Source organism: Acanthaster planci, linkage group LG10 (genome assembly GCF_054643075.1).
Source record: "Acanthaster planci isolate LZ-2023a linkage group LG10, COTS_SCS, whole genome shotgun sequence".
NCBI classification, from domain to species: Eukaryota; Metazoa; Echinodermata; class Asteroidea; order Valvatida; family Acanthasteridae; genus Acanthaster; species Acanthaster planci.
In genome coordinates, this window is record NC_141786.1 from 19,366,998 (window position 1) to 19,391,527 (window position 24,530).

The following is a 24,530-nucleotide window of genomic DNA, read 5'->3' on the forward strand; positions in this document are numbered from 1 at the left end:
TGCTTCATATAATCGAGCATAAAAGGTCTGAGAATTATCTTAATCTGGCAATCTTGGTATCATCTGAAAGGCCACATGTTCCTCTATCCATTCATATAAGTTTCATATCCATATTTGCAGTAGTTAAGGAAATATATTCCAAAGGAAATGCAAGTTGGTGTCCAATTGCCTGATATTTTTTCGGAATTCTGCCTTTGTCTGCGATATACCGGTCCTTATCCCAAGCAGAGAATTCTTCATATAATCGAGCATAAAAGGTCTGAGAATTATCTAAATCTGGCAATCATGGTGTCATCTGAAGGGCTACATGTTTCCCTGTCCATTCATATGAGTGTCATATCCATATTTGCAATAGTTGGCAAATAGATGCAAAAGGAAGTGCGGGTTCTTTTCCAACTGCCTCTTTTTTTTGCGGACTTCTGGCTTCGTCTGCGCTATACTGGTCCTTATCCCACGCAGAGAATGCTTCATATAATCGAGAATAAAAGGTCTGAGAATTATCTAAATCTGGCAATCATGGTGTCATCTGAAGGGCTACATGTTTCCCTGTCCATTCATATGGGTTTCATATCCATATTTGCAGTAGGTAGGGAAATAGCTGCCAAACTAAGTTCGAGTTGATTTCCAACTGTCTCCTCCTTTTTGCAGAATTCTGGCTTCGTCTGCTCTACACTAGTCCTTATCCCACGCAGAATATGCTTCATATAATCGAGCATAAAAGGTCTGAGAATTATCTAAATCTGGTAATCTTGCTGTCATCTGAAAGGCCACATGTTCTTCTATCCATTCATATAAGTTTCATATCCATATTTGCAGTAGTTGGCAAATAGTTGCCAAAGGAAGTGCGATTTCTTTTCCAACTGCCTCCTTTTTTACGGAAATCTGGCTTCGTCTGCAATATACCGGTCCTCATCCTGCTCAGAGAATGTTTCATACAATCGAGCATAAAATGTCTGAGAATTATTTAAATCTGGCAATCTTGGTGTCATCTGAACGGCCATATGTTCCTCTGTCCATTCATATAAGTTTCATATCCATATTTGCAGTAGTAAGGGAAATAGCTGCCAAAGGAAGTGTGAGTTCTTTTCCAACTGCCTCCTTTTTATGGCGGAATTCTGGCTTCCCCTGCACTATACTGGTCCTTATCCTGCGCAGAGAATGCTTGACATAATCGAGCCTAAAAGGTCCTAGAAGTATCTAATTCTGGCAATCTTTGTGTCATCTGAAAAGCCACATTTTGTCCTATCCATTCATATAAGTTTCATATCCATATTTGCAGTAGTTAGGGAAATATCTTCCAAAGGAAATGCAAGTTCGTGTCCAATTGCCTGATATTTTTGCGGAATTCTGCCTTCGTCTGCGATATACCGGTCCTTATCCCAAGCAGAGAATGCTTCATATAATCGAGCATAAAAGGTCTGAGAATTATCTAAATCTGGCAATCATGGTGTCATCTGAAGGGCTACATGTTTCCCTATCCATTCATATGGGTTTCATATCCATATTTGCAATAGTTGGCAAATAGCTGCAAAAGGAAGTGCAAGTTCTTTTCCAACTGCCTCCTTTTTTTTGCTGAATTATGGCTTCGTCTGCGCTACACTGGTCCTTATCCCACGCAGAGACTGCTTCATATAATCGAGCATAAAAGGTCTGAGAATTATCTAAATCTGGCAATCATGGTGTCATCTAAAGGGCTACATGTTTCCCTGTCCATTCATATGAGTTTCATATCCATATTTGCAATAGTTGGTAAATGGCTGCAAAAGGAAGTGCGAGTTCTTATCCAACTGCCTCCTTTTTTTTTGCGGAAATCTGGCTTCGTCTGCAATATACCGGTCCTCATCCTGCTCAGAGAATGTTTCATACAATCGAGCATAAAAGGTCTGAGAATTATTTAAATCTGGCAATCTTGGTGTCATCTGAACGGCCATATGTTCCTCTGTCCATTTATATAAGTTTCATATCCATATTTGCAGTAGTAAGGGAAATAGCTGCCAAAGGAAGTGTGAGTTCTTTTCCAACAGTCTCCTTTTTTTTGCGGAATTCTGGCTTCGTCTGCACTACACTAGTCCTTATCCCACGCAGAATATGCTTCATATAATCGAGCATAAAAGGTCTGAGAATTATCTTAATCTGGCAATCTTGGTATCATCTGAAAGGCCACATGTTCCTCTATCCATTCATATAAGTTTCATATCCATATTTGCAGTAGTTAGGGAAATATATTCCAAAGGAAATGCAAGTTCGTGTCCAATTGCCTGATATTTTTTTCGGAATTCTGCCTTTGTCTGCGATATACCGGTCCTTATCCCAAGCAGAGAATTCTTCATATAATCGAGCATAAAAGGTCTGAGAATTATCTAAATCTGGCAATCATGGTGTCATCTGAAGGGCTACATGTTTCCCTGTCCATTCATATGAGTGTCATATCCATATTTGCAATAGTTGGCAAATAGATGAAAAAGGAAGTGCGAGTTCTTTTCCAACTGCCTCTTTTTTTTGCGGAATTCTGGCTTCGTCTGCGCTATACTGGTCCTTATCCCAAGCAGAGAATGCTTCATATAATCGAGCATAAAAGGTCTGAGAATTATCTAAATCTGGCAATCATGGTGTCATCTGAAGGGCTACATGTTTCCCTGTCCATTCATATGGGTTTCATATCCATATTTGCAATAGTTGGCAAATAGCTGCAAAAGGAAGTGCGAGTTCTTTTCCAACTGCCTCCTTTTTTTTGCGGAATTCTGGCTTCGTCTGCCCTACACTAGTCCTTATCCCACGCAGAATATGCTTCATATGATCGAGCATAAAAGGTCTGAGAATTATCTAAATCTGGCAATCATGGTGTCATCTAAAGGGCTACATGTTTCCCTGTCCATTCATATGAGTTTCATATCCATATTTGCAATAGTTGGTAAATGGCTGCAAAAGGAAGTGCGAGTTCTTATCCGACTGCCTCCTTTTTTTTTGCGGAAATCTGGCTTCGTCTGCAATATACCGGTCCTCATCCTGCTCAGAGAATGTTTCATACAATCGAGCATAAAAGGTCTGAGAATTATTTAAATCTGGCAATCTTGGTGTCATCTGAACGGCCATATGTTCCTCTGTCCATTTATATAAGTTTCATATCCATATTTGCAGTAGTAAGGGAAATAGCTGCCAAAGGAAGTGTGAGTTCTTTTCCAACAGTCTCCTTTTTTTTGCGGAATTCTGGCTTCGTCTGCACTACACTAGTCCTTATCCCACGCAGAATATGCTTCATATAATCGAGCATAAAAGGTCTGAGAATTATCTTAATCTGGCAATCTTGGTATCATCTGAAAGGCCACATGTTCCTCTATCCATTCATATAAGTTTCATATCCATATTTGCAGTAGTTAGGGAAATATATTCCAAAGGAAATGCAAGTTCGTGTCCAATTGCCTGATATTTTTTTCGGAATTCTGCCTTTGTCTGCGATATACCGGTCCTTATCCCAAGCAGAGAATTCTTCATATAATCGAGCATAAAAGGTCTGAGAATTATCTAAATCTGGCAATCATGGTGTCATCTGAAGGGCTACATGTTTCCCTGTCCATTCATATGAGTGTCATATCCATATTTGCAATAGTTGGCAAATAGATGCAAAAGGAAGTGCGGGTTCTTTTCCAACTGCCTCTTTTTTTTGCGGACTTCTGGCTTCGTCTGCGCTATACTGGTCCTTATCCCACGCAGAGAATGCTTCATATAATCGAGAATAAAAGGTCTGAGAATTATCTAAATGTGGCAATCGTGGTGTCATCTGAAAGGCCACATATTCCTCTATCCATTCATATAAGTTTCATATCCATATTTGCAGTAGTTAGGGAAATAGCTGCCAAACTAAAGGCGAGTTCTTTTCCAACTGTGTCCTCTTTTTTGCGGAATTCTGGCTTCGTCTGCGCTATACTGGTCCTTATCCCGCGCAGAGAATGCTTCCTATAATTGCGCATAAAAGGTCTGAGAATTACCTAAATCTGGCAATCTTGGTGTCATCTGAAAGGACACATGTTCCTCTATCCATTCATATAAGTTTCATATCCATATTTGCAATAGTTGGCAAATAGCTGCAAAAGGAAGTGCGAGTTCTTTTCCAACTGCCTCCTTTTTTACGGAAATCTGGCTTCGTCTGCAATATACCGGTCCTCATCCTGCTCAGAGAATGTTTCATACAATCGAGCATAAAATGTCTGAGAATTATCTTAATCTGGCAATTTTGGTATCATCTGAGAGGCCACATGTTCCTCTATCCATTCATATAAGTTTCATATCCATATTTGCAGTAGTTGGGGAAATATATTCCAAAGGAAATGCAAGTTCGTGTCCAATTGCCTGATATTTTTTCCGAATTCTGCCTTTGTCTGCGATATACCGGTCCTTATCCCAAGCAGATTATTCTTCATATAATCGAGCATAAAAGGTCTGAGAATTATCTAAATCTGGCAATCATGGTGTCATCTGAAGGGCTACATGTTTCCCTGTCCATTCATATGGGTTTCATATCCATATTTGCAATAGTTGGTAAATGGCTGCAAAAGGAAGTGCGAGTTCTTTTCCAACTGCCTCCTTTTTTTTGCGGAATTCTGGCTTCGTCTGCGCTACACTAGTCCTTATCCCTTGCAGAATATGCTTCATATAATCGAGCATAAAAGGTCTGAGAATAATCTAAATCTGGTAATCCTGCTGTCATCGGAAAGGCCACATGTTTCTCTATCCATTCATATACGTTTCATATCCATATTTGCAGTATTTGGCAAATGATTGCCAAAGGAAGTGCGATTTCTTTTCCAACTGTCTCCTTTTTTTTGCGGATTTCTGGCTTCGTCTGCGCTATCATGGTCCTTATCCCGCGCATAGAATGCTTCATATAATCGAGCATAAAAGGTCTGAGAATTATCTAAATCTTGCAATCCTGGTGTCATCTGAAAGGCCACATTTTCTCCTATCCATTCATATAAGTTTCATATCAATATTTGCAGTAGTTAGGGAAATATTTTCCAAAGGAAATGCAAGTTCGTGTCCAATTGCCTGGTATTTTTTCGGAATTCTGCCTTTGTCTGCGATATACCGGTCCTTATCCCAAGCAGAGAATTCTTCATATAATCGAGCATAAAAGGTCTGAGAATTATCTAAATCTGGCAATCATGGTGTCATCTGAAGGGCTACATGTTTCCCTGTCCATTCATATGAGTTTCATATCCATATTTGCAGTAGTTGGCAAAAAGGTGCCAAAGGAAATGCGAGTTCTTTTCCAACTGCCTCCTTTTTTGCGGAATTCTGGCTTCGTCTGCGCTATACTGGTCCTGATCCCGCGCAGAGAATGCTTCATATAATCGAGAATAAAAGGTCTGATAATTATCTAAATCTGGCACACTTGGTGTCATCTAAAAGGCAACATGTTCCTCTATCCATTCATATAAGTTTCATATTCATATTTGCAGTAGTTAGGGAAATATCTTCCAAAGGAAATGCAAGTTCGTGTCCAATTGCCTGATATTTTTGCGGAATTCTGCCTTCGTCTGCGATATACCGGTCCTTATCCCAAGCAGAGAATGCTTCATATAATCGAGCATAAAAGGTCTGAGAATTATCTAAATCTGGCAATCATGGTGTCATCTGAAGGGCTACATGTTTCCCTGTCCATTCATATGAGTGTCATATCCATATTTGCAATAGTTGGCAAATAGATGCAAAAGGAAGTGCGGGTTCTTTTCCAACTGCCTCTTTTTTTGCGGACTTCTGGCTTCGTCTGCGCTATACTGGTCCTTATCCCACGCAGAAAATGCTTCATATAATCGAGAATAAAAGGTCTGAGAATTATCTAAATCTGGCAATCTTGGTGTCATCTGAAAGGCCACATGTTCCCCTATCCATTCATATAAGTTTCATATCCATATTTGCAGTAGTTAGGGAAATATCTTCCAAAGGAAATGCAAGTTCGTGTCCAATTGCCTGATATTTTTGCGGAATTCTGCCTTCGTCTGCGATATACCGGTCCTTATCCCAAGCAGAGAATGCTTCATATAATCGAGCATAAAAGGTCTGAGAATTATCTAAATCTGGCAATCATGGTGTCATCTGAAGGGCTACATGTTTCCCTGTCCATTCATATGAGTGTCATATCCATATTTGCAATAGTTGGCAAATAGATGCAAAAGGAAGTGCGGGTTCTTTTCCAACTGCCTCTTTTTTTGCGGACTTCTGGCTTCGTCTGCGCTATACTGGTCCTTATCCCACGCAGAGAATGCTTCATATAATCGAGAATAAAAGGTCTGAGAATTATCTAAATGTGGCAATCGTGGTGTCATCTGAAAGGCCACATATTCCTCTATCCATTCATATAAGTTTCATATCCATATTTGCAATAGTTGGCAAATAGCTGCAAAAGGAAATGCAAGTTCTTTTCCAACTGCCCACTTTTTTTGGCGGAATTCTGGCTTCCCCTGTACTATACTGGTCCTTTTCCCGCGCAGAGAATGCTTGACATAATCGAGCCTAAAAGGTCTGAGAAGTATCTACTTCTGGCAATCTTTGTGTCATCTGAAAGGCCACATGTTTCCCTGTCCATTCATATGAGTTTCATATCCATATTTGCAGTAGTTAGGGAAATAGCTGCCAAACTAAGTTCGAGTTCTTTTCCAACTGCCTCTTTTTTTTGCGGAATTCTGGCTTCGTCTGCGCTATACCAGTCCTTATCCCGCTCATGGACTGCTTAATATACTCGAGCATAAAAGGTCTCAGAATTATCTAAATCTGGCAATCATAGTGTCATCTGAAAGGCCACATGTTTCCCTGTCCATTCATATGGGTTTCATATCCATATTTGGAATAGTTGGCAAATAGCTGCAAAAGGAAGTGCGAGTTCTTTTCCAACTTCCTCCATTTTTTTGCTGAATTCTGGCTTCATCTGCGCTACACTAGTCCTTATCCCACGCAGAATATAGTTCATATAATCGAGCATAAAAGGTCTGAGAATTATCTTAATCTGGCAATTTTGGTATCATCTGAGAGGCCACATGTTCCTCTATCCATTCATATAAGTTTCATATCCATATTTGCAGTAGTTAGGGAAATATATTCCAAAGGAAATGCAAGTTCGTGTCCAATTGCCTGATATTTTTTCGGAATTCTGCCTTTGTCTGCGATATACCGGTTCTTATCCTAAGAAGAGAATGCTTCATATAATCGAGCATAAAAGGTCTGAGAATTATCTAAATCTGGCAATGTTGGTTTGATCTTAAAGGTCACGTTTCCCTATCCATTCATACAAGTTTCATCTCCATATTTGCCGTAGTTATGGAAATATCTTCCAAAGGAAATGCAAGTTCGTGTCCAGTTGCCTGATATTTTTGCGGAATTCTGGCTTTGTCTGCGCTCTACCGGTCCTGATCCTGCGCAGAGAATTCTTCATATTATCGAGCATGAAAGGTCTGAGAATTATCTAAATCTGGCAATCATGGTGTCATCTGAAGGGCTACATGTTTCCCTGTCCATTCATATGGGTTTCATATCCGTATTTGCAATAGTTGGCAAATAGCTGCCAAAGGAAGTGCGAGTTCTTTTCGAACTGCCTCCTTTTTTTGCGGAATTCTGGATTCGTCTGCAATATACCGGTCCTCATCCTGTGCACAGAATGCTTCATATAATCGAGCATAAAAGGTCTGAGAATTATCTAAATCTGGCAATCTTGGTGTCATCTGAAAGGCCATATGTTCCTCTATCCATTCATATAACTTTCATATCCATATTCGCAGTAGTAAGGGAAATATCTGCCAAAGGAATTGCACGTTCTTGTCTGACTGTTTGATATTTTTGCGGAAATCTGGCTTCGTCTGCGCTATACTGGTCCTAATCCCATGCAGAGACTGCTTCATATAATCGAGCATAAAAGGTCTAAGAATTATCTAAATCTGGCAATCTTGCTGTCATCTGAAAGGTCACCTGTTTCCCTATCTATTTGTATAAGTTTCATATCCATATTTGCAGTAGTTAGGGAAATAGCTGCCAAACTAAGTTCGAGTTCTTTTCCAACAGCCTCCTTTTTTGCAGAATTCTGGCTTCGTCTGCAATATACCGGTCCTTATCCCACGTAGAGACTGCTTCATATAATCGAGCATACAAGGTCTGACAATTATCTAAATCTGGCAATGTTGGTTTGATCTGAAAGGTCACATTTTTCGCTATCCATTCATACAAGTTTCATATCCATATTTGCCGTAGTTAGGGAAACAGCTGCCAAAGTATGTTCGGGTTCTTTTCCAACTTCCTCTTTTTTTGCAGAATACTGGCTTCGTCTCCAATATACCGGTCGTTATCCTGCGCAGAGAATGCTTCATATAATCGAGAATAAAAGGCCTGAGAATTCTCTAAATCTGGCAATCTTCATGTCATCTGAAAGGCCACATGTTTCCCTGTCCATTCATATAAGTTTCATATCAATATTTGCAGTAGTAAGGGAAATAGCTGCCAAAGGAAGTGCGAGTTCTTTTCCAACTGCCTCCTTTTTTTGCGGAATTCTGGCTTAGTCTGCACTATACCGGTCCTTTTCCCGCGCAGCGACTGCTTCATATATTCGAGCATAAAAGGTCTAAGAATTATCTAAATCTTGCAATATTGGTTTGATCTGAAAGGTCACATGTTTCCCTATCTATTTGTATAAGTTTCATATCCATATTTGCAGTAGTTAGGGAAATAGCTGCTAAACTGAGTTCGAGTTCTTTTCCAACTGCTTCTCTTTTGGGGAATTCTGGCTTCGTCTGCAACATACCGGTCCTTATCCCACGCAGAGACTGCTTCATATAATCGAGCATATAAGGTCTGAGAATTATCTAAATCTTGCAATATTGGTTTGATCTGAAAGGTCACATGTTTCCCTATCTATTTGTATAAGTTTCATATCCATATTTGCAGTAGTTAGGGAAATAGCTGCTAAACTGAGTTCGAGTTCTTTTCCAACAGCTTCTCTTTTGCGGAATTCTGGCTTCCTCTGCAACATACCGGTCCTGATCCCACGCAGAGACTGCTTCATATAATCGAGCATAAAAGGTCTGAGAATTATCTAAATCTGGCAATATTGGTTTGATCTGAAAGGTCACATGTTTCCCTATCCATTCATACAAGTTTCATATCCATATTTGCCGTAGTTAGGGAAATATCTTCCAAAGGAAATGCAAGTTCGTGTCCAATTGCCTGATATTTTTGTGGAATTCTGGCTTAGTCTGCACCATACCAGTCCTTATCCTGCGCAGAGAATGCTTCATATAATCGAGCATAAAAGGTGGGCGAAGTATTTAAATCTGGCAATCTTGGTGTGATCTGAAAGGCCATATGTTCCTCTATCCATTCATATAAGTTTCATAGCCAAATTTGCAGTAGATAGGGAAACAGCTGCCAAACTAAGTTCGGGTTCTTTTCCAACTGCCTCTTTTTTTTGCAGAATTCTGGCTTCGTCTGCGCCATACCGGTCTCTTTCCTGCGCAGAGAATGCTTCATATAATCTAACATAAAAGGTCAGAGAATTATCTAAATCTGGCAATCTTGGTGTCATCTGAAAGGCGATATGTAGCTAGGGAAAATAACTGCCAAAGGAAATGCGAGTTCTTTTCCAACTGCCTCCTTTTTTTTGCGGAATTCTTGCTTCGTCTGCGCTACACGGCTCCTTTTTCCCCGCAGCGACTGCTTCATATATTTGAGCATAAAAGGTCTAAGAATTGTCTAAATCTTCCAATCTTGCTGTCATCTGAAAGGCCACATGTTTCTTCATCCATTTATATAAATTTCATATCCATTTTTGCAGTAGTTAGGGAAATAGCTGCCAAAGGAAATTCAAGTTCTTTATAAAAAAAATGCCTCCTTTTTTTGCAGAATTCTTGCTTCGTCTGAGCTATACTGGTCCTTTTCCGGCGCACTGACTGCTTCATATATTCGAGCATAAAAGGTCTGAGAATTATCTAAATTTTCCAATCTTGCTGTCATCTGAAAGGCCACATGTTCCCCTATCTATTTGTATAAGTTTCATATCTATATTTGCAGTAGTTAGGGAAATAGCTGCCAAACGTAGTTTGAGTTCTTTTCCAACTCCCTCCTTTTTTTGCAGAATTCTGGCTTCGTCTGCAATATACCAGTCCTTATCCTGCACATAGAATGCTTCATATAATCGAGCATAAAAGGGCTCACAATTATCTAAATCTGGCAATCTTGGTGTCATCTGAAAGGTCACATGTTTTGCTATCCATTCATATGAGTTTCATATCCATATTTCCAGTAGTTAGGGAAATATCTTCCAAGAGAAAAATGCAAGTTCGTGTCCACATGCCTGATATTTTTGCAGAATTCTGCATTCGTCTGCAATATACCGGTCCTTATCCCCCGCAGAGAATGTTTCATATAATCGAGCATAAGAGGTCTCTGGGAATTATCTAAATCTGGCAATCTTGCTGTCATCTGAAAGGCCACATGTTTCCCTGTCCATTCATATAAGTTTCATATCCATACTTGCAGTAGTTAAGGAAATAGCTGCCAAAGGAAGTGCGAGTTCTTTTCCAACTGCCTCCTTTTTTTGCGGAATTCTGGCTTCGTCTGCGCTATACCGGTCCTTATCCTGCGCAGAGAATGCTTCATATATTCGAGCATAAAAGGTCTAAGAATTATATAAATCTTCCAATCTTGCTGTCATCTGAAAGGCCACATGTTTCCCTGTCCATTCATATAAGTTTCCTATCCGTATTTGGAGTAGTTAAGGAGATAGCTGCCAAAGGAAGTGCAAGTTCTTCTCCAACTGTCTAATTCTTTTTGCGGAATTTTGGCTTCGTCTGCGTTATAGCGGCCCTTATTCTGTGCAGAGTACGCTTCATATATTCGAGCTTAAAAGGTCTAAGAAATACCTTAATCTTCCAATCTTGCTGTCGTCTGAAAGGGCACATGTTCCCCTTTCTATTTGTATACGTTTTATATCCATATTTGTAGTAGTTAGGGAAAGAGCTGCCAAAGGAAGTGCGACTTGTTTTCCTACTGCCTCCTTCTTTTTGCGGAATTCTGTCTTCGTCCTCGCCATACTGGTCCTTATCCTGCGCAGAGAATGCTTCATATAACCGAGCATTAAAGTTCTAAGAAATATCTAAATCTTCCAATCTTGATGTCATCTGAAAGGCCACATGTTCCCCTATCTATTTGTATACGTTTCATATCCATATTTGCATTACTTAGGGAAATATCTGCCAAAGGAAGTGCGAGTTCTTTTCTGACTGTTTGATATTTTCTATGGAATTCTGGCTTCGTCTGCGCTATACCGGTCTCTTTCCCGCCCAGAGAATGCTTCATACAATCGAGCATAAAAGGTCTGAGAAATATCTAAATCTGGCATTCTTGGAATCATGCTAAAGGCCATATTTTCCTCCATCCATTCATATAATTTTCATACCAATATTTGCAGTAGTTGGGGAAATATCGTCCAAAGGAAATGCAAGTTTGTGTCCATCTGCCTGATATTTTTTGCGGAATTCTGGCTTCATCTGCGCTATACTGGTCCTTATCCCGCGCAGAGAATGCTTCATATAATCGAGCATAAAAGGTCTGAAAATTATCTAAATCTTGCAAACGTGGTGTCATCTGAAAGGCCACATGTTCCCCTATCCATTCATATAAGTTTCATATCCATATTTGCAGTAGTTAGGGAAATATCTGCCAAAGGAAGTGCCAGTTCTTGTCTGACTGTTTGATATTTTTGCAGAATTCTGGATTCGTCTGCGCTATACTGGTCCTCATCCCGCGCAGAGAATGCTTCATATAATCGAGCATAAAAGGTCTGAGAATTATCTAAATCCTGCAACGTTTGGTGTCATCTGAAAGGCCACATGTTCCTTTATCCATTCATCAAAGTTTCATATCCATATGTGCAGTAGTTAGGGAAATATCTGTCAAGGGAAGTGCCAGTTCTTGTCTGACTGTTTGATATTTTTGCGGAATTCTGGATTCGTCTGCGCTATCCTGGTCCTTATCCCCTGCAGAGAATGCTTCATATAATCAAGCATAAAAGGTCTGAAAATTATCTAAATCCTGCAACGTTTGGTGTCATCTGAAAGGCCACATGTTCCTTTATCCATTCATATAAGTTTCATTTCCATATTTGCAGTAGTTAGGGAAATAGCTGTCAAAGGAAGTGCCAGTTCTTGTCTGACTGTTTGATATTTTTGCGGAATTTTGGCTTTGTCGGCGCTATACTGGTCCGTATACCGAGCATAGAATGCTTCATATAATCAAGCATAAAAGGTCTGAGAATTATCTAAACCTTGCAATTTTGGTGTCATCTGAATGGCCACATGTTCGTCTATCCATTCATAGAAGTTTGATTCCCATATTTTAAGTAGTTGGGGAAATATCTGCAAAAGGAAGTGCCAGTTTTTGTCCAAATGCCTCTTATTTTTGCAAAATTCTGGCTTCGTCTAAAACCCTTCCCTTTCAAGCCACAAACAAAGTTTCAACCGCATCGGACACGTACCTTTCGAGGTATAGTGGTTTGAAGATTTCCCCTTTAATGTCACGTGACTTGTCTCCTGGTGACGACATCATCACGTGAGGTTAATATTCCTCTGACGCACCCCCTTCTCAAGAAATCTGCAAGATTTGAACCCGATTAGTCTGGTACATCTGGAGATATAGGGCCTTCAAGAGTTCAATTTAATGTCACGTGACTTGTCTGCTCATGTCATCACATAAGGTCAATTTTCCTCTTCAGCACTCTCTATTTAAGGTATCTGCAAAATTTGAACCCAATCGGACATGTACTTTAGAAGGTAGAGGGCCTTAAATATGTATTCCCCACGGACATTGGTCTGCGAACCCCGTGTTATTTGCATAATCATAAATATGCATTGCACACTAAAAACCAGAAAATCTTTGATAATACCTAACATAAGAGTAACCGATTGTACATTTCACATTTTCTGTGTACAAAATATAAGAACAAAGATTGCAGGACCACTAGAGATGACATCTGTTGCACTATCCTGAACATTTTGGCGCAAAAATGAATTTCACTTTTGATAACTGTGACTAGAAGTTGAACTGTATGATATACACTTTAAAACTACTATGCCATTCTTTGGCAACTGTCGCCACGCTGAATCTGCAAGTTAAGGGTCTGATGTTGTCATTGACTTCATCACCCGTCCTGTTTGGGGTTCAGGACTTAATACGTCCCCACGCAGATCATCGGGTGTCACGCGCCTTTTTAATCGCAAAAGTAGAATCCAGGCAGAATTAACAACATCTGACATGATGATAACGCCGATAATGTCCGTTACGAAAAAAAGCAATTATTTCTGACTTTATCACTAAATGAACTCAATATTTGCTCAAAGCACTTCCTCTCCAAGATATAAGCAAGGTTTCAACCCAGCATTAACACGGACAGACGCCTTATGTTGAAAAAACTTTACGGCCTTTTACCACTTTCAAACAATAAGTCTACTTCCGGTTTAAACCGGAAGGAATGGTTATGTCATTTTACCTACACCAGACGAAATCAAGACCACATTTTATCCTGGCACTTGCTGCAAACAGAATGTTGCGGGAGGCCACGGTTGATTTTATATTGGTTTTTATACATTTAAAGGAATATTTAAGTATTCACAATTTAATAACAAATCACGTGATGACGTCATCATGACATAAATATTTTAGAATTATCTTCGTTGTATAGTTCGTGCTTGCTGTAAGTTTAAAGGTGATCAATGGTTACTGAGGTACAAAATTAGTGCCTCGAATACGTGTACTAAGTCAATGGGCTGAAATAAATATTTAAAAATTCATAATAAATCACATGATGACGTCATCACGACATCATAAATTTCCACGTATTTTTGCATCAAGGTCTTTCTTGGCTGTAACTTTGAAGTTGATCAAAGCTCTCAAACTAACCCAAATGCTTGCTTGAAAACGTGTACAAAGTCAATGGGCTAAAATAAATATTGAAAAATCACGAATAAATGACATGATAACGTCATCATGACGTCCTTTACTTACAATAATTTTTGTATCACGGTCTTTGTTGGCTGTCACTTTAATAACCATCAAACATCGGAAAGGTTTTAAAATTATTCCTTGAAAACGTGTACAAAGTCTAGGGCAAAAAACTCATTTGCGGAAACACTGCTCCTTTAAGTTTATGTCACGTGATTTGCACTTAAACTGAACATTTCTAATAAAATATTACTTCATATTCGGACTCTTAGGCATATTTCAAATCAAATAGCAGAGCTTAAAGTACCCCTTTTCTCTTTCGTTCTTATAGTAATCTTGCGCCGAAGTTAAAGACTACTTGTTCACTTATGTTAAGTAGAAAAACGTGTACAAAAACCTATGGGGAAAAATTTAATGTCCAAAATGAATATAAAATAAGGTGATGAAGTCATCATGACTTCATCCCTTTGCAATAAATCTTGCATCGGGGTCTTCCTTGGCCATCACTTTGGAACGATCAAACATTGCAGAGTTACCAAAATTGTGGCTCAAAAACGTGTACAAAGTCAATGCCCTAGAAACACGTGTGCAGGAAAACTGCTCCTCTAATTTCATGTCACGTGATTTTTGTCTAAAGTGGATAAAACTTATGAAATATTATTTAATAATTGAACACTTGGGTATATTTGCAAACGAACGGAAGGGAACATTTATTCTGATTTATTTTTCGTTCTGGTAGTAATTCTCGGTCAAAGTTGAGGACTGCTCACGCATTATGCTGGACAATGTGTGTACAAACCCTGTGTTGTGCAACAACGCCATCCATGGTTCAATATAGGACAATTTGTTGAAAATTGAAAGCCCAAGAGGTGTAACCGTAATTCTGCAATAGCGCCCTCATAGTCTGATATAGGACAGTCCGAAAACTGTGTGCAATCTGTGTACAAAGTCTTTGGAGAAAAATTAATTATAAAAAAATCAATAATAGGTATACTACTTAAGTTATCACTATGAATTTCTTTTGGGACCGTTCTTGGATGATGGCTCAAAAGTTTGCCAAGTTTGAAGTCGATCAGATTTAGTAAACTGCCAAAGTCGACTGGTGGAAGGAATTGATTTGAAAAAGAACAAAAAATCAGAAAAATAATACTGTTCCGGCTGTTGCCGAGACAGCTAAAAAAAAAAACCAAAAAAAAAAAAACAGAATAAAAAGAATGTCCTTTTTGCTACTTGCCAAAACCCCAAAAAGGAAATGGAATGGCTGTTCCAGCTGTTGCCAAAACAGCTAAAAAAATCAGAAAAGCACTACCTGTTTCGTGAGTTGCCAACTGGTCAACTTTCAGGCTCTGTTATAGGTAGACTTGTCTCTTTTTGCCCAACGCTTTTAGAAAGTGGTTTTGTTTTACCACTTATTTACCCATACAGTGTTATGCTCTTTAAGTTGCCCACCAGTCCAGCGATTCAACTGTTATTCCGCATAGGGCAAAAGTATGCTTAATAATTTTGGGAAAGGACTGATTAAAAATGTAGCATATCAAACCCTTATTCAAAAGAAAACCGCTTCTGGTCATTGTCTTGAATGTTGACCTGATCTGACAACCCCCCCCCCACACACACAAAACCGTCGAAAGGCTAACCCCGGTCCTTCGGAGCGCTGGGCGGCATTATTTCCGCCCTGCATTGTATGTACATGTATTTTGATTTTTCTTTTTTTTGGGGGGGGATTTAGTGTCGGACAGTGAGTGATACTCAACTTGCAAAAACGCACAGTTGCATTCGATGTCCCTCTCTACGAGTACCTAAGGAGCCCCTAACGGAACAGGCACAAGGAAGATTTTTTTAATTCCGTTCCCTCGAATTATCATTTCGTTCCCTCAAATCATATTGTTCCCACGAAATAATAAAATAATAAGTACCACTCTATGCTGCCCATCATTTGCTCATATGCATGCAGTCCGTGTCAAGAAATCCGACAAAATACATCGAATTCCAGTATCGGTTTCGCTTCAGGGGGCATTATATTGCAACCTGAAAAAGGTATAATTAGCTATATCCCCAGAATTTTGGACGTGACTTTGATTTTTTGGTAGATAACGTCTCGTATAGCATCTTTTCTACGACTGACTGTAGTTTGACGTCATGGTGTGTGTTGCACTCAAGGTGTAAACTACGGCTGCATCCGAATCTCTTGTCAAGAGCTAGGTATAGGTCTTCGCTCCATTGGAAATGCGTGGAGACGCGTAGACAATAGACCCAGCCGTAGCTCTGGAAGCCCAAGCCTCAGACGGTCGCGTTTGTCCAGGCTTTGGGGGTAGGAAATACATGGTTTTTAAGATTGATGCAAATTGACTCGCATACAGTTTGGGGAGATGCTTTTTTTCTCTCTTTGCAATAGTGGTCATTCTTTAGATTTACATTACGAAAAAAAAAATAATTGCATTATCTTCACATCTTCGTCGTGCTTGTGCACACTTTTAGGGCCTATTTCAAGCGCGCCAATCACCAGCGCTGTTTTATCCCCTGCTTGGTACCCTGCTCAATATGTGCGCAAGTTGATCGACGACCAGTTTTCCATGGTGGCGCGAGCATTAGCATTACAATGCCTACGCACAAGAAGGCATGTGTGGCCAAGTTGGCGGGTTTGTTCAAATGTGACTTCATAGGAGGTGAGTTTAAAGGTGAGAAATACCACTGGCTTACCATCCAACAATTGAAAATAAATGGAGAAATGACGGCAAAGACGATAACGAGATTTCCGTATCACAAACTCCACAAGTTTGGGCTTGGCTTTGTTGATTTTACACTGCTTTTGCTGTGGTAACTAGTGCACCCTGTATTTAAACATGGCGGCCCCACAGTGACTGTCAGGCATGCAGGCTGGGATTTTAACGGGGTTCCTTTGGTTTCTTAACTTGAAGCAGTAATGGAGAGACGAGGAACACTCCTGTGAGATTGTTGCACATGTGGGATGTATTTTGACACTTTATTGTACTCAGCAGGTCTGGAAACAGCTCACGCTATACAAGCACTGTAGGCCTAGCCTACTTCTGATAACAGCCCAACAGTAAATGTTAATAAAATGAAAAAAATAGGCCTAGGGAGTAATAGGGGCCTGTGTACAGTTGTGTTGTAAATCTGAAACATGACTTTTGTCCAACAAATTTTTCAACCAATAAAAATTTCCAGCCTGTATGTGGGGCCAAAGTTACTAATTTGATGGTCAATGAGTAGTCTAAACAAAATGGAGGATAGTATGATTTGATGCGGTAAATGAAGAGAAAACATTACTTTACACCCCAGGAGAATTTGTCAGGAAGCCAAAGTCTTTAAAACTAACTAGACCTATCCACTGAGGTTCAGAATTATAGAAATACATTATACAATCTGTAATTTCTACATATTTCACTGAACCTGGTAAAAATTGGGTAGAAAGTAGGCCTCATACTTTAAGTCTGTGTTGCATGGAGCCATGCATGGAGATCTTTACTGATTGCATGATGAAAGTCTTAAAATTGGAGGTTGTGCTAATCATTTCTGAATACAACTTGATTATTTTCAAAGATTCTTCTATGCAAAAATGATTTTGGTTATTACCGTAAAAATCTTTCTGTACTGAAAATACAATGGGTAGAGGTCTAGTTTCCAAGATAACTGTCTTCTTTGTTTTGTTCATTTGTCTATGTGCTGTCGGTATGTTTGTCAGTCTATCTGTTATTCATCTGTCTGTTATTCCGTTGTCTCTCCCCCTCTCTCTCAGTCATTCTCATTCAGATACGAAGGTTATTGTGGCAGCACTTACCATGTACATGTATGTTTCCTTCCTCAACTTAATTTTACTTATTGTTCAGGGTTGTAGACTGGAATGCCAGTTAGCTTTTGTGATGGAAATGAGACATTTGCTGGATTGTTTTGTGAGTGAATGATCTTATGTTGTCAAATATGCAGTAGTTTTTTTCAAGGAGTGAAAATTTGTTTATTCCCGTCTTTGTGCAAAACAAATCATGATATTCTTGCAATAGGGGTTTTCACAAGAATGTGAAACACATAAATATGAAGCCAGCGTTGAACTAAACGTCATCCTGATGGTCATTAGCTTGCAAAAGTTATTAAAGCCAGATTCAAGAATTTAAAAATCAGGTGCACTGTGATTTTATTCTGTCACAGCAACACATTGCTTAACCGAAAGTTCAATTGATGTTTGAATATTGTAGAATTTAGTTTATTTATGTCATGGAATGATACTCACTTCTAATGACACTGTTGTATGAAGAGGCTCAATATCTATTTTAAAAAACATTTGCATTTTTGGCTTTATCACGTGTGTCATTACAAACATCCATTGCAAATATGTGTGTAGGGTATGTGTTTATCTTCAGTGAAACCCCTACATGAAATGTTTTCAACGGTTTATGTTGCACTCTATGTTGGCAACACACAGTGCGGCGTCTCCATGTGAGAATACGGCATGCACAAGTATTGAATATTGGCTACGGCTCTCCACCGCTGCCTCTTTTGATCAAAATTTGAAGTCGTGTCGCAGGAGGTGGGACTGGATTATGGCTACCCCTGTAATGCACCACCCCATAAAATGCCATGTATAACTAGATTGATACACCGGCAGTGCTGGGTGCACATACGTGAATTACAAATTCTCAATCAGCTCTCTCCATCTTTCCGATCCTTCAAAGCCATCTGAGAATCGGAAAACAGGCTCTTCCACTCATATTTTCTTGCCACTTTTTTCATTTTGCATGTTCCAATGACTGTTATGTGCATTCATTTCAGCTAGAGTACAAGCCGCTGATGAGTCATTGCTTACAGGACGACCAGCTTCTTAGCATTTCTTCACGATGGCCACTGTTGTTAAGGTGATTGTACTGTGATCTCTTACTGTAGCCTTCTTGGTAAAACGTGAGTGATTCTTTGTTATTGGTCATCCCAAAGGTAGGATTCACTGATTGAGTCTCCTGTGAACTCATTCCCTCATGTCCTGTAGACCTAGTACATTAAGACCTACCCCACTTTACTTTCTTATAATATAGCGTGTGTAAACAAAGTGTGACTTCATTGTGTCTATTTAAAGATCATGCTTGGTGAATACATTTATTTTGCCCAAATACCGGGTGACGTGTATCTGGGGAGCTGTTAAAATTAAAATGGTCCCCAAAATCCTTTCATCATATTATGATTTCACATGCACCCTTGCAGGATATGGTTAATACTGTTTATAATTTGGGAATGTTTTCTGCACAGACTGTGATCTCCTGTATTAGCCTTTAGTTGGACCAAGAGAAAACACTATTTCCTTGGCATCAGAGGCTCCTTTGTTACTAAATGTGCATCACTGGTTCATGAAGGACTAGGACATGGTAGTAGCCCCATCGCTACCAACAAAATGAATACTCCCAACCAACACGGCTCTTTTCAACCAATTAAGTTGTGCTTCTACTCAAGGCAGATTGAAGAGATTGCTTGGCTGAAAAAAACAGGTTGGATTGTTTAAATATAATCCCAGATCAACACTCATTGTTTTGCAGGCTTGCATCTGTGGATGGTTGAAAACAAATCTTAAGAACTGAAAAAAAGTAGAGGGATAAATTATGTTAAATTGCTGCTTACAGGCTTGAGGAAAAGGACTTTTTGGGAAGTGTACATGTATTTAAGGTGTTTTGAATAATAAAATGCACTAACTAGTCAAGCAACAATTGAAAAGAAATGGAAAAATGACAACTAAGAAGATAATAAGATTTATATGAGAAACTCCAGTGATGTGGGCTTGTATCGTATTTGGCCCCGATCTTTGTTGATTTGACACTGCTTTCAATGATGTTTCAACTACTGTTGTAAAGTGCACCTATATATTTTAAATTGTGGCCTCCACGTGTGTGCAGTAATACAGATTGGAATTCAAACATGGTTTAGTTTCCCTAGTTTCAGTAGTTTGACAGAGAGACAAGAGCAAGGTAGTCCCTGGAGGCCGTTCTCTTGAGTGTAACAAATCAGAGATATCTTATCACTGGTGACACTACTCAACAGGTATGGAAATAGTCTATATCATATTCTGATATTAGTCCATGGTAATGGTAATAGTGAAATGCCTGGTTGTCCTGTAGATCTTGACCTTTGGTTTTGTCTTTTAAGTTTTCAACTAATGAGAATCTCCGGCCTTTAAGGTTGGATTGAATTAAACTACAAAAAATGGATGGATTTTTTTGGTATGTTTGTACAATTTGTGCCAAAGTGAACAGAAACAAGACAGAAGCTGCATCTACAGGCTGCTTGTAGTGAATGAGGAATGTACTGAAATGTCCTCATTCCTGGATCCAGATCACGTACAAGGATGGGTGTACATATTCTACAAGGGTCGTTTCAAAAAAAATGTGGACTTGTTTCATTTTATCAGCCAACTTTTTACTCACTGAAGCCATCTTTCTGTGTCAAATACATTAAAGGTGTAATGCTTCAGGTTGTTACAATATGGCATGCTAGCCCACAGTTGGTAAAATTCGCTCTTTGCACGCTGCCGCCGCCCCAGGCATGCAGAATCTCGATCTTGATCTTTACAAAATCGGTTCAGTGATTTCCATGTATGTTGCTTGGTCATTCTGTGCTTGCTGTGTTGGATCTTATACCATACGATTGGACAATGTTTCAGAAGCTGATTGTGACACAATTGTACTATCTGCCAGATTGAGGCTCTCCATGCCTATGGCGGCAGCATGCAGAATAAATAACGTGTGTGTCCAGAGTTTCTTTCATGATATCCTTAACACTAGACAGGCTTCTATCATACACACCAAGGATTCAACATTGGCTGGGAAGTATGATGTAAGCCATCTTCACAATAATTCTTTGGTGTTCCACATGCCTGGAAGAAAGTCATTTAGGGAAGCACTGATAACTTACTTTTCTCCATCTTTCTCATTCTCCACTGCCCTCTGAGATTCAGTTAATCCAAGCTAATACACTCATGTTGTATTGTCATTTCTTCCTTCTGCATGTTTTTAATGACTGTTGTGTGTGTCCATCTCAGCCAGAGCACAAGCTGCTGAGTGAGCCGCTGTTCATGGTACATCCAACTTCTTGATGATGGGGTTCCTGTGCTCGTTGTTTAGGTGATCGGACTTTGATCTCTTGCTGCTGCCTGCTGGGTAAAAGGTACGTTGGTCCAATGTTGTTGGTTATTCCAAAGGTATAATTCACTGATTCAGTCCCCTGTGGACTCATATATATTTCATATATGGACCCAAAACATAATGATGTCAAGCTGGTTTTTTTTACTTGGACAGTTATTGCTTCCCACCTTACTGCCTTAGGAAACTAAGCATGACGTCATTATGTTACAGGTCTCTTCACTTTTCAAAAAGTTGACAGGGACAGAGGTCCTTCTCTGTGGATTAATTTAATTTTCGCATAAACCTGGGTGACATACCTGTGTATGGGGAGCCATAATTTAATACCATTGATAAATTTTGGATGGCAGGTAAAACGTGAAATATCAGAGAGTGTTTGGCCCAACCCCCTTCGGTGTATGCAAAATCCTATTGAATCAGACGATTTTGGACTGTCTAAATTTTCTTCTTTCTTGGGCTGTTGAAAGAGCCAAAGAAAATAGAAGGGGTGTCAGTTTAAAATGGCTGCTTCGAAGCTTTAGAATTATGTCTTTTCAGGAGTTGTGTTTGCTGATCAACCAACAATTAAAGAGAGTTGAAACAAAGGTCAATACGAAAATGAGAGTTAAAGACTATAAAGACATCGCAGTGATGTCTACTTGTATGTTATTCGGCTCTGATCTTTGTTTACTTGACTCTGTGGTTTTATTAGCTGTAGCATTGATGAAGAGACAAGACCAAGTCCCTTAGAGACAGTTTTCTGGAGTTTAACACATCACTGGCAACTGGCATTACTGATGACACAACTCACTCGGTAAGCACTTCATATCATGTTCTGATTTGAGCCTAACAATGAAAGTCATGTTCCAGATTTTGAACAATATCTGTACATAATTTTGTATACATGTACAATTGTTCTGTAAAATCTGGAGCATGGCTTATTCGGCTCCACTCTGGAGGATGACGAGAGCATGCTGGATGAAACGTCAAGCACACACTCTACAGTTCTTATCAGAACCATACCTCTTCCAGGGGAGATCTATCCACATGATGTAACCACAAGCCCTGTTTTTAGTCTCCACCATGTAAAGCGTCAAGTTTTATTTAATGGAGGTGAATACTTAGGGCAGTTATGCTTCATGGTTTCCCATTTGTAAGTTGGTCTTGTTAGTGGATGGTTTTGCAGCAAATTTGGCTCTATATAAGGCCTAATCCAAACTAAGCTTTTGCCTGTGACTGGAGGGTTGGTAAAAATCAACTGATCTTGTTGTCATTTTGTTGAATGTTTCATTCTGATATTGCTACATTCAAGAGAACTATACACAAATGAAGGCGAAAGCTTGGGTCAGTCATTATGTCTGCTAGTAGTCTTCTCCCTCTTGTACTTGTTAGTCAATCTGTTTTAGTAGTTAGTTTGGCCTGTGTATATGACGACAGTCTTCAAATGGTCGAAAGGTTTACCTTGGTTAATTGTGATGGGTACCATCTCTTCAATTATTCTTATTATTTGACCATCACTAGAACAAACTAAGCAAAATTAAACAAAAATTATGTAAAAAACAACAGAAACACAAATACAAGTAAATATAAGCAGTAGCAGGGACCAGGGATAAAAATCTGAATACATAACGAGACAAATATCAGTTATGCGGGTCAGCAGGGACTGCAAAAGTAAAATAAACTACTATTACCCCTGTTTATGCTCATATCGTTAACAAGACAAATTAACCATAACAAAGGAAACAGTGGTCCCCACACATGTGATCAAAATGACAGCCCAAAAAAGAAAAAAAAAATCTTAGGAGAACGTTTCATTTCCATATTTCCATGTGAATTAATCATGTGAATTTACTCATTTAAAAAATATCCAGTTTTAATCAAGTCCTCTGTGCCCTCCTTTTGAGGTGATTTTATTGGCTTGTTGGTAATTTTGGTTTTTTGTTATTTATTATTCATGTGATGCCTTTAATCGTAAATCATGTCATCCTAATTAAACATTTGTCTGTGATTTGTTTACACCTGTACTCAGTACCACAATTACGGCCAAGATTTGGACTCTAGCACTGTGCCTATCTGTTCTACACGTTAGTCTTCTGCTGCTGGTCAAACAGTGATACGCTCCATGCTGTGACATGCTCAGCCTCAATAAAAGTAACAACAGCATGATTTTGATTTCCTCAACATAACAGAACTGGTAATTTGCAACTGTTGCAGTGACCGTTTGTCTTGTGGTGGCAACAAAAGGTTTTGTTGAAAGGTTGCTACTTTGCATGGTTTTTCTGTACCATCTGGTGTACCTCAAGGAAGTGTCTTGAGCCCAATCCAGTTCTTATGTATACCAACGACTTTCCTTATCACATCTTGTCAGCTAGCACTTTATTTGGTAACAGTGCTCTTGTGTATAGGCCAATATAATGTGTCTGATGACCTTCAAGATATTCATGGCTTCCAAAGATGGTGTCATGCTAATAAAATGCATCTCAATACATTACTAAGGAAACCAAAGCTTTGCTTATGCTAGGATGATCAAAGAAAATAGTGGACCTGAACTGTAACTTAATTAACATGCAGTTTGAAGCTGATAATGAGTACACGATTTCTCGAAAAAAACTTGTTAACTCACTACCAAATCAAACAGACTTAATATGTCTTGCTTTCATCTTGCAAGTTTCTAGTGTTTACTATTCTGGAATACAAGTAGCCTATCTGGTACCTTCACAACAGGAACCTTATACATTGACAAATTAGAACAGAATTCAACGTTGAGCAACCAGGATAATTCTCTAGTGAAGAAGATTTAAAATGGATTACACGGATTGGTTGCATATATACATTGAATTTGTCGTTACGTGAATCTAAAAGCATCCATCTTTTGCTTACATTTATTGTTAGAGGTCTTCATAGAGCTTTTGACCGTGAAATAGTCTTAGTGAACAGGTGGTACATTGAAACGATCAGGCTGGACAAACCTTAGGGCACGAATTCAAAAACTTCATCATTTTGCTAATTACATGCTCTTGAGATGACCTACATGTACCTGAACGTTTGAGAACTGAAGTGGTTTAAATAACCCTTCAACACCGGATCAACTTACCAAGTACCCACTTGAATTTGAAACTATATGAAACTTGACAGAGTACTGATTGAATTTGCAGTTGAGTACCCTTGTAATCATGTCGTTGGGACTGGCAAGTTGTGGGAGGGTCACTGTGTTGTTTGGTGCAAGGAAGCACAAAATGGGGGGGGGGGATTTGAATACCTAGGATTTGCCATGTGGGCCAGATGTGTCATTGGTTTTCCTTTTGTCGGTCGGTCTTCAACTGTATTTTGTTATTTCATGGTTTCTTTCTTTATTTTCGGTTTTTACACAATAAATTTCTTTCATTGTTTTGGGTTACTTATTGATTGATTGATTTGTTTCTGTAGTTAATTTAATTTTCTTAT

General features: G+C 39.1%; 1 long non-coding RNA gene across 12 annotated transcripts in view; it reads left to right on the forward strand.

Moving 5' to 3' along the window:
- Window positions 1–24,530, forward strand: part of LOC110990906 (uncharacterized) — a 77,008-nt gene that overhangs the window by 13,735 nt on the left and 38,743 nt on the right. For 3 of the 12 annotated variants that reach the window (XR_015426881.1, XR_015426876.1, XR_015426880.1), the window contains exons 6-10: window positions 18,760–18,842; window positions 19,228–19,463; window positions 19,906–20,010; window positions 21,008–21,132; window positions 21,799–21,900. This is a non-coding gene — a long non-coding RNA (uncharacterized LOC110990906). Of the gene's footprint in view, window positions 1–16,113; window positions 16,653–18,759; window positions 18,886–19,227; window positions 19,464–19,896; window positions 20,011–21,007; window positions 21,133–21,798; window positions 21,901–24,530 lie in introns of those variants that run through there. The other 9 variants (XR_015426884.1, XR_015426887.1, XR_015426879.1 and 6 more) reach the window with 9 other exon arrangements.